The following is a 9,847-nucleotide window of genomic DNA, read 5'->3' as shown; positions in this document are numbered from 1 at the left end:
TTTTTCAAATTTCCCTTAAATGTGTTTGAAATGATTAATTACCTTATCAACTTATTGGAACATTACGAGATCGCCAAAATGGTGTCCTGAGCTACCGTATACTAAAGAGCAGGGGCTGTATTAAAATTTTGTTTTAACTAGACCAATATGCAACAAAAGGTGGGACGATATCATCTAACAATATGAGAAGGATGAAGTAACTTTAGAGTTTCTTTTACAAATACCAAATTTTAAGTTTTTTGTTACCCAAATATGTTACCCCTCATTCTTTGAGTAATCTTTTGTTACCATACTAAATTTAGATTATCTGCGTTTGGAAAATATTTAATATTAGGGAGGTTTCATGTCTTCTATAATGAGAAATATTGCTTTGAAAAAAGCGTGGTAAACTGTGTAATGCCATCTCAACTACATCTCTCTCCGTGCTATCAAACTTTAACATGGAACATAATTGAGGGGTCATTAATGATTCTAAATACCCGAATGATTTTCCAATAATAGTGAACTCTGCCACCTGAATAATAAATAGTACATGTACATGATTACCACTATTATGCATCAAAATGAGCAATACTGTTTGCAATGAATGTTCAATGATTTACGTCATCGGTTTATTGGTACTCTACTTTGCCCTTTCAGATGCACCACCTGATGTAACCTGTCCAAGCAATCTTACATTCATTGACTATGATGGTGATGGCAAGGTTGTCGTCACATACACGTTGCCGCCACCAAATCAAGGAGTAACATGTGACTTCCCGTCAGGAACAACGTTTTATATTGGTACCCACACCATCACATGCAGCGTGACCGATGTTTTTGGAAACAATGACACCTGTGAATTTACTGTGAAAATTGGTAATTTACTCTTTTCAATTACAATATGAATCATAAAAATGTTACGGTTAATATTGTTTAACCCTTCACCACCATGGTTTGTCCCAAACCCATTGTTTTCTATGGTAAAAGTTGGACCTGTATACAGGGTACTGGGGGTGAAAGGGTTAAGATAAGATGTCAGAGATTTTTTATTTTTCCTTCATTCTATTTAAGCAATTGTTTTCAGAAAAAAAGATTACATGAAACCCAAATCACTGATGGGGTTGGAGTGGGTGTAATGTCTATATACAATGTTTACAATATCAGCTATCATACAGTTCTCATCTCCAGCCATAACAATTTTTCAAACAAACTTGAAATTTTATAAGGTCTGGTATTATCAATTTCATTTACCAATTTCTGTTGTATATCTATGTTGATTTTTGTGGTCTGCATTGTTACATAGGAATTAATTTGCATGCATGATTCCTGCATCTAATTAAATCTAAACATTTACTCATTAGAGCTTTGATCATCAATTCATTGTTCTCTATTTTGCCTGGTAGCCTACTACCCTGTTCAGCTTAGAGGGAATGCACACAAACTGTCAAAAATTGTATCTTTTGAATATTCAACAGAGAATCATACTATAGCTTGGTTGCTGTGTTTTTCAACTGACAAGAAGTATAACAGGGCAAAAATAATAAGCCACTTTGTAACAAGGCAGTTAACACACATTCATGGGAATAACAGTATTTCCATCCTAAAATCTACATGCTTTTGAACCTACCGTATAGCATTGCAGTGAAATGACTCACCAAAACTAGTCGAAGTCTGAGTATCATGATACGATAATAACCAAGATTTTAGATGCCACCATATGCATTCACATTGCTTTGTTATCCAATTAATCCAGTCAAGGGAATGTACAAAGTTGAAGTCCCGTGCAGGAAATACTACTTCTTCCTGAGTGAGAAGCCCTACCACTTTGCCAGGTACTACTGCGAGAGCAAATGGCACATTTAGCAACAATCCAATCAAGCCGTGAATGATATGTTGGTGGAATACATTGAATCAAGTAAAAAGAGAAAGAAATTCTGCTACTGGTTTGGTGCCAAGTACTCTGATCCTGATAACAAGTGGAAATACATTGATGATAATGGCATTTGCTATGATAACTGGGGTCCTGGCCAACCTGATAGACAAGGTTGCAAGGATTGTGGTCTGTTCTGGTGAGTCTTCCTATGCATACTATTTACTGTAGATCCACAAAAGAAAGCAAAGCTATTTCAGTACAATAATGTACTGATGATGTGACAATGATGTTTTGATAGGGAGTGATTAGGTACAAGAAAGCCCTTTACACCATACCAGCACATGTGATTTTTTACAGTGGTCATCTTGTAGCACTCCTGTAACATTTTATATTTTTACTGCCCTCTACATAACAGCCACCTTTCTTACATGGTCAGTGCTTGAATTGGCCTAATCTAGTACAAAACCTGTAAAGGTCAACAAATCTGACTCTAAATGAGCAGTGTCAAAAATTGCTCAGACTGATAGTAAGCAAGGACACTACATTCATTGATGTATATCTGCATCACAACAGTTTCAGATATGAACTGCATGTCTTCTGAGTTTCAACAGACTCACTATAATATGGAATGTTAGTACTTTTGTTATCTGTTTCTAAATTCATCACTCAGAACTCTGAAAGTAATTCTACACCCATTTTTTACTCAGAAAGGCCATCTCCATATATCAGTCAATATATCTTGGTCCCTTGAGTTATGTCTATACACAGGTTTGACTTGATTTTGCTGTTAGGACATATCGGTAGTTCAATTTTAGCAAGGTTAAAGTCTAGTGAAACTTTTATGTTTATTAAAGTTCTGGCAGCATGTGTCTAATTTTTCTTTAGGCCAACATTCTTTAAGTGTGTTAAAGGCCTGTGTTGGCAGCAGATTGTCTCATCAGAAAATTTACCCAGCAGATTAAAATTTCAATAGAAAACAAAATGCTATCACACCTCCATAATCCTCTTACAGTCGAGAACAAAGGCAATCCCAGGGATCATGAACAGTGCCTTTACATATCAAGTGATATACTGTACTTTTCAAAGTTGGCATACTGTACATACATCTATTATTTTCAGGGTCAGATCTGTAGATGCTCCTGATCTAAAGTTTTATTCTCTGCTGCCTCGATAATTTCTATAGTTTAAGTTTACCATTTGGTTATCATATTCATGATTTTTAAATGTTTTCACTGCAGTCTAGTTGTAGGAATAGACTGCATTAACATAAAAGAAATATCCTACATTTAGTAACAGTCAACATGTATTCATCAAGAGTAAAAATATTTGTTTTTGCTATTTAAGTCCTGTTACTTGACAATTTGAATATGTTCATGGAAGTACTTTATCAAAAACACTAAAATGCTCTCTCGCAATCCTATTTCAGGTCTGGAAACTGGGGAAGCAAGAGAATGTGGAAAGCAGCAGAGTGTAAGAACAAGAATGCCTTTATCTGTGAGAAACCTTAGCCAGGTAATATACCCACTCTACATGTCTCTGTCAAGTTAATGATGGTAGAATGTACTTCAGCAAAAGTTTGTCGCCGTACTAAGTTGATCATCCCTACATTTTTGTATGTATCAAGAAAAAAATTACCAAATTTATTGTTTTCAACCCAGAGAGCCGTAGCAATCAAAGATCAATGTCAGTTCATCATTTCTAATAAATTGCAGATGAATAATGAATAATGAATAATGTATCACTTCTTGAAAGGAAATGAGCAAAATGTATTGTAGTTCTCATTTAGTAGTCCAATCACTTGAAAATTTACATATCGTAATACATGAATTAGAAACATTACTGTAAAACACTATTACTTAGCTGCATGTTTAATAGCATTTTTTGATTATCATTGCAGTCATCAGGTTTAACTTCACTAAAAAGACATCCTAATTACAGTAAAAATAGAGAATTTGCAGCATTTAAATTAGCAAATTGACAGATTTAACTGAATTAGTTAAAGGGGAAGTTTACCAAGGATGATTTTTACATATGTGCCAGCTTTGTGGTCATTTACCCCAGAAAAGCTATTTTCGCCATTTATAACTTGCTCGATTTTTTACAAAAACCGATTGCATCATGGGAAAAAGCTCCAGGCTTGGAGCTTGCATCATGTGATATGGAAGGGACCATCCTTGGATGGGTATGGCCCAGCATTGTCCACTCACAGCAACACAGTAGTAAACAGCAACACAAAATCTGACATTGTACAGTTTATTATACCGGTATGTGATTCATTCTTTATTTATGCAAGGATACTCAGCACTAACAAAGTTATGTAAATACGCACAGCCTGGTTTGAGCGTTGATGAGCGGACAATGCCATACCCATAGGAAGATGGTCCCTTCCATATCATGTGATGCAAGCTCCAAGCCTGGAGCTTTTTTCCATGATTCAAATTACATGGGCAACTTCCTGTACTATTTTATCGGTTTTTGTAAAAAATTGCGTGAGTTATAAATGGCAAAAATAGCTTTTCTGGGGTTAGTGACCATAAAGCTGGGCACATATTAGTATGTAAAAATCATCCTTGTGAACTTCCCCTTTAAAAATGATACCAGCAAGATAGGGCATTAAGTAATACTGCTGGTTTCCATTCCTTTCAATTTCATCACAATTTGAACACATCAAGCTACATAATTAAGTCACTCACAGAAACTTAGGTACCAAATTTCAACTCAATGTGGCCTGTAGTGATAGAGTTTAGCAATTTGTATGATTTTTCCTTTTTTTGCTGCATTTGCATATTTTTGATACTGACATGTTCATTTGAACAAATTCACATCTCCGCTCCTGGGTGCACTTGAACATCAAATATACAAAGACAGAAGCTGTGGTTTGGGAGTTTTTGATATGGTCAAACATCCACACATCTGTACCTACCTACCTGCATACATACCTTAATAAATACATACATACATCCATACAGATGCCACATATAAGCTCTCTTTGGGATATACCAGTATACATATACCAAGTATGAGCTAAAAAAGTATTAATCTGCAGCTGTTACTATTGAAATTGAACGATTCATAAGTATTAAATAAGGACAATCAAATCATGTATTAGGTCATCTGACTAACATAAACTTACTTTTTATTTACTCATCTAGGTGACAACAAAGATATAAAGACAAAAGGAACAACATGAAATTTATGTTTTTAACATGGTGATGGTTCTGTTGGTGCATATCATAAGCTGTCATGAAATTAAAATGAATAAACTAATTTGATTGTTCAAACAAAATCTGATATTGGTTAAGTCACTCTGTTTGATTGCATCCACCATTCTACTGATGGAATCTTTGTATAAAATTCTGGAATTCTGTTAAGGATGGCTGAACATAATCTGAAAGATTGCTAACATAACTACAGACACATGGTGTGCCTGTTTGTTCTTTCATTACCTGTACTTCATTATTACGGTTACGGTTATAACCAAAGGTCTTGACATCAAAAGTTATTATTGGGCAGCAAATGCCTGGTAATACTGTGTATTTACTATACCAGCGGGATACACTTACCTGTACACAGCATACTTAGTCTATCAGATTTCAACATTAGCAGGATCAGATGGTCCAAAATTTATCAAAAAGTTGCAAATTTGGACTGACAGGTAGCAAGGAAACAGACCAAGTTGAAATAAGAGCATCTTTCTCCATTGATTTCAGATCTTCGTGGGAAAGTAGGCAGCAAGATAGCAAATTAACCAGTCAGTTTTTGCCATGGATGCATTCAGCCATTGATTGACAAGTGTAGCATTATTAAAATTCTACATCATGAATAAAGTGAGTGGATGAGACATGTTCCCAGTGAAATAATTCTCATTCCCTCACTGGCACTTGCTATTTCATGAAGCTACAGATGCAAATTGTAATAGTAATTATTGATTTACAACTGCAAGAACTAGTAGGGCATGATTTTCGACCTCTTTAGTTTTTCGTCATTTATTTTGATTTTTGGCAGATCCACATCTTACATCCACAGCTACACACACCAAATAATGTGTTTTATAACCAAACATTTGATCATTAACATTACTGTTAAATCTCTCACATATTTTAACTGACACCACAATATTGGCAATTTCCAAAATGGTCACATCAAGAGTCTGTGACAATGTTGCTCAGAAAAATCACTGGGACTGGTCAGTTTAGTATAATTAGATAGCAATAGTTGAGTATTGAATTTTCATGAATTACCATGAACAATTCTCCTATTACATACCGGTACTAGTAGCAGTCTGCTACTCCCATCTCTACTCTCCCGAGCTGAGCTTTAATGCTATGGTAGTAAGTGTGTGATAAGGCAAAAAAAAAAATTGTTTCTGGTCCTTGACATTCAGCAAAGTGACGCGGTGATGTGGTTTTCTGTTTTTGCTTTTTGCTTTTTTTTCTTTTTTATTCCTAACAATGCTGGTTTGGCACTATTGATTCAACACTTGTTGTCTTTTAGCTGCATAATACTTGTGTTTTCTTTTTAGCATTTTTGGACATGCAAACAGGGATATCAAGGATAGCTGTACTGATGAGTATGACCCCCAAAAAACAACCAAAAAAACTCCCCAAAATGCCATGATACGCTAGTTCTGAAATGACGCGCGGTGACCAGAAAAATATTTTTTTTTGGGCTAAAAGTGTTCAGCTACATCTGTATCTTTCCATGGAAATCATGCTGCTGCATACAAATTCAAACTTTAATCTCTCAACTTTGTCATTATGCTATGGGCATGCCTGGTGACAATGTACCATGCTGTGGAGCAGGCTGTCTTCCAATGGGTTAAACTCGGAATTCAAATGGATCATGGTATCAACATAACTACATGCAGAAATGTGCACAGAAATGTGTATTTCTATATGGGTCTTTGTACATGTTGGTTGATTTGTACCGGCATCATGTGATCTCTTGGGCATACTGAGTCTGCAGACCATGCGTCATTTTATTCTTGAATAGAACTATTGATTCATTAGTTTACTGGAAAATACTGTGATTCTTGAAAGCATAAATTCCAAAGTAGTGGCAAGAAATGATATTGTGAAAAGCACAAATGGTTTTTCAATTTTAAAGACTGAGAAGAGGTTTCATTTTGATCAGAGTGTGTACATTGGAACAAGTGATGTGGAAACTCTGCTCAAACTTGTCACCAAACAATGGGTGATACACGTCAACAAATTCACTGTCTTTTCGTGACACTTTTCTTCAATAGAGGTTGAACATACGGTACCATACCATGCTACCTGTAAATTTCTCTTCTTATCATACAAAGCAATATAACACCAGTCAGTAGGCCAAAGAGCTCAATCACTAGCTTTCACTGAATACAAAAAATGTCATAATTGTGAGAACAAATTGAAATGTGGATAACCCTAGGAACCTGTCAACCAAGCTTGAAAGAAGCCAACATGATATTTCAGGGAAAATTTGAAAAATCTCAACCAAAGGTGAGAAAATTGTAAATAAAAAATTTATGTACAAACCTGAATGATGTCATCCAAAGAAAGCTGCAAACCACATTGTAAATTCTCTACGGTACAAAAGAAATTTTCAAAGAAAGTAGTTTAAAAGAAAATTGAGGAGTAAAAATTTATCTACCACTTACAAGTATATATGAAAATTTTATTGTACATTTTACAGATGAGAATGAGGGCATCTAAAGAAAGATACCTGGTAAATATTAATTTTGAAATCGATCAAGGTCCATGTAAAATTTTAAATCTTCCTAGATTCAAATTTAATGCTAATTTTAGCAAAGCTAATTAATGGTATCCTTCAGAAGCTATTTATAAAATTTCAAAACCATCAGATGAGTGGTATCTGAGAAACAAAGCCATATTTCACCAAACAAACAACTGCGAAGACAGCTGACTAGTGGATTTAGAAAAAGAGTTGCAAAGTTGATGGGTTATGACAAACACTGTGTACAATCAACCTATCTGTTAAACTCCCTGATGTGCCCAGCTAACAAAGATATGAGACATACACCTCCAAAGTTTACATGTTTTGTTGTTTCATCTTCACAGATTACTTGTACTATTTTGAATGTCAATGCAAGCCACTTCTGTAAGAACAGTGCTCTTACTTACACAGGAAATTCTCAATCTCAGGAACTGAGCCCCACACATGAACATACTTGTTCTACACTGCCAAACACTAACAAGATCAAGTTAAAATAAAGTTCCTTCAAGTGTTCGTTTACACAGGTCAATATAAGCTAGTCTTTTGGCCATATACTTCCAACTTTTTGATAAAGAATTTTGTGATGCATTTGAGGGACACTCCTGGTGAGAGAATACTTACCCTGCCTTTGAATCACACTGACCACAGACCATTACAGTGGATGGTCTGACACTACCATTTCATAGGAGTGGGGGCTGGATTCCCCTTTACATGTACAAATCAGTGAAGTCATGCATATGTTCCCTTCTGAAATGCCAACTTCTCAAACGTTGATGCCATAAGTTTTCTTTGATATCTCTGCTGTCTCTTTGAAGCCACATGGAAATCGAAGTACTCACAGAAAAAATGCTACTGTACCGGAGTTTCTGATAATAGGCCCATCCACATACCGGTACATGCCCATGGATGATCATTTTGGGGGTGGGTGGTTATTTTGGATTTTAATTTTGCTTAATCTTCATCAGTGACATCTCAGTTTGTCTCATTTATCAATGAGCTGTCATAAAATGACTGTTGTGTGGCAGACAAAAAAATACAGTCAAGGACAGTGTGCTCACATTCCGTTTGAATTGGTAAATTCAAGAAATATTTAAACCAGAAAAACAAGAATGACAAAAGCAAATAAGGTCTGCAACTTAGGTACTGAAGGTCATCTTTAGGAACATGCACATCAAATTCTATATAGCAATAGGACAAGCAGATCCTACATATATAAAGCAAATGTCAACAAAAAAATTAGCCAGAGAAGCTTGACAAAAGAAAAGGTGGGAGAGTGGGGAAAATAAAAAGTGGGAAAAAATGTACAAGGGATCTTGGATAAAAAATATTTTGACCAAAATTCAGAAAATTGCCTCAAAATTACAAATATGAAAATTTCAATTCAATTTGTATACAGTTGACTGAGGTCATGCCTGAGAAACATGTATACCAACTTTCAAAGCAATCAGATGAGTGGTTTCAGAGAAAAACATTTTTTGACTAAAAACTGAAAAATTACCCCAAAAATAGAAATATGTAAATTTCATCCCAAATTTTAAAGACCTAATTCAGAATACCTAAAGGAACCTGCACACCAAGTTTCAACCCAATCTGACCACGTTACAAAGTTTTAGCACTTTGCAGTGTTTTTTTCTTTTTCCCCTAATTTGCATATTTTTGACACTGACAAGTTCATTTGAACAAATTCACATCTCCATCCCTAGGTGCACCTGTACACCAAATACTAAGACAGTAGGTGCTGCGGTTTAGGTGTTTTTTGATGTGGACGGACATACATACATACATACATACATACCGTACATACAGACATGCAAATCGGATGCAAATGAACTGATTCAGCTTATACAATAACCTCACATTGATATACCAAATGTGAGCTAATAAAAACATTAAAGGCTTCTGGCTTCCTGACTGCAGCCATTTACATCCCTACTGTACTGAAAATAAGTGCAAATGGAATGATCCTGAGATGGACATTGATATATCTAGATGATTTTTTTGTATCATGTATGTGTGTAAGAGTAGGTCTTTGTGTTGTACCTATGTCATTCACAGATCACAGAAAGTGTAACATTGTTTCCTTTTGAGGCACAGGTGGATTTGTCAGAATATGCTGAGGAAAAGATCGAAAAAAACTTTCATGAAAAGGTATTCTGCAACATCTTACTCTTTATTGTCACTGTATGAGCTTCAACTCAAATACACGCCTTTGTGAGTACTTAGTGGGTGTTGGCTACCATACCTGATTCACTGAATTTTTGAATAAAATGGGCCCAT

Source organism: Ptychodera flava, chromosome 1 (genome assembly GCF_041260155.1).
Source record: "Ptychodera flava strain L36383 chromosome 1, AS_Pfla_20210202, whole genome shotgun sequence".
In the NCBI taxonomy this organism is placed as follows: domain Eukaryota; kingdom Metazoa; phylum Hemichordata; class Enteropneusta; family Ptychoderidae; genus Ptychodera; species Ptychodera flava.
The sequence above is the reverse complement of the archived record's forward strand: the minus strand, read 5'-3'. Positions refer to the sequence as shown.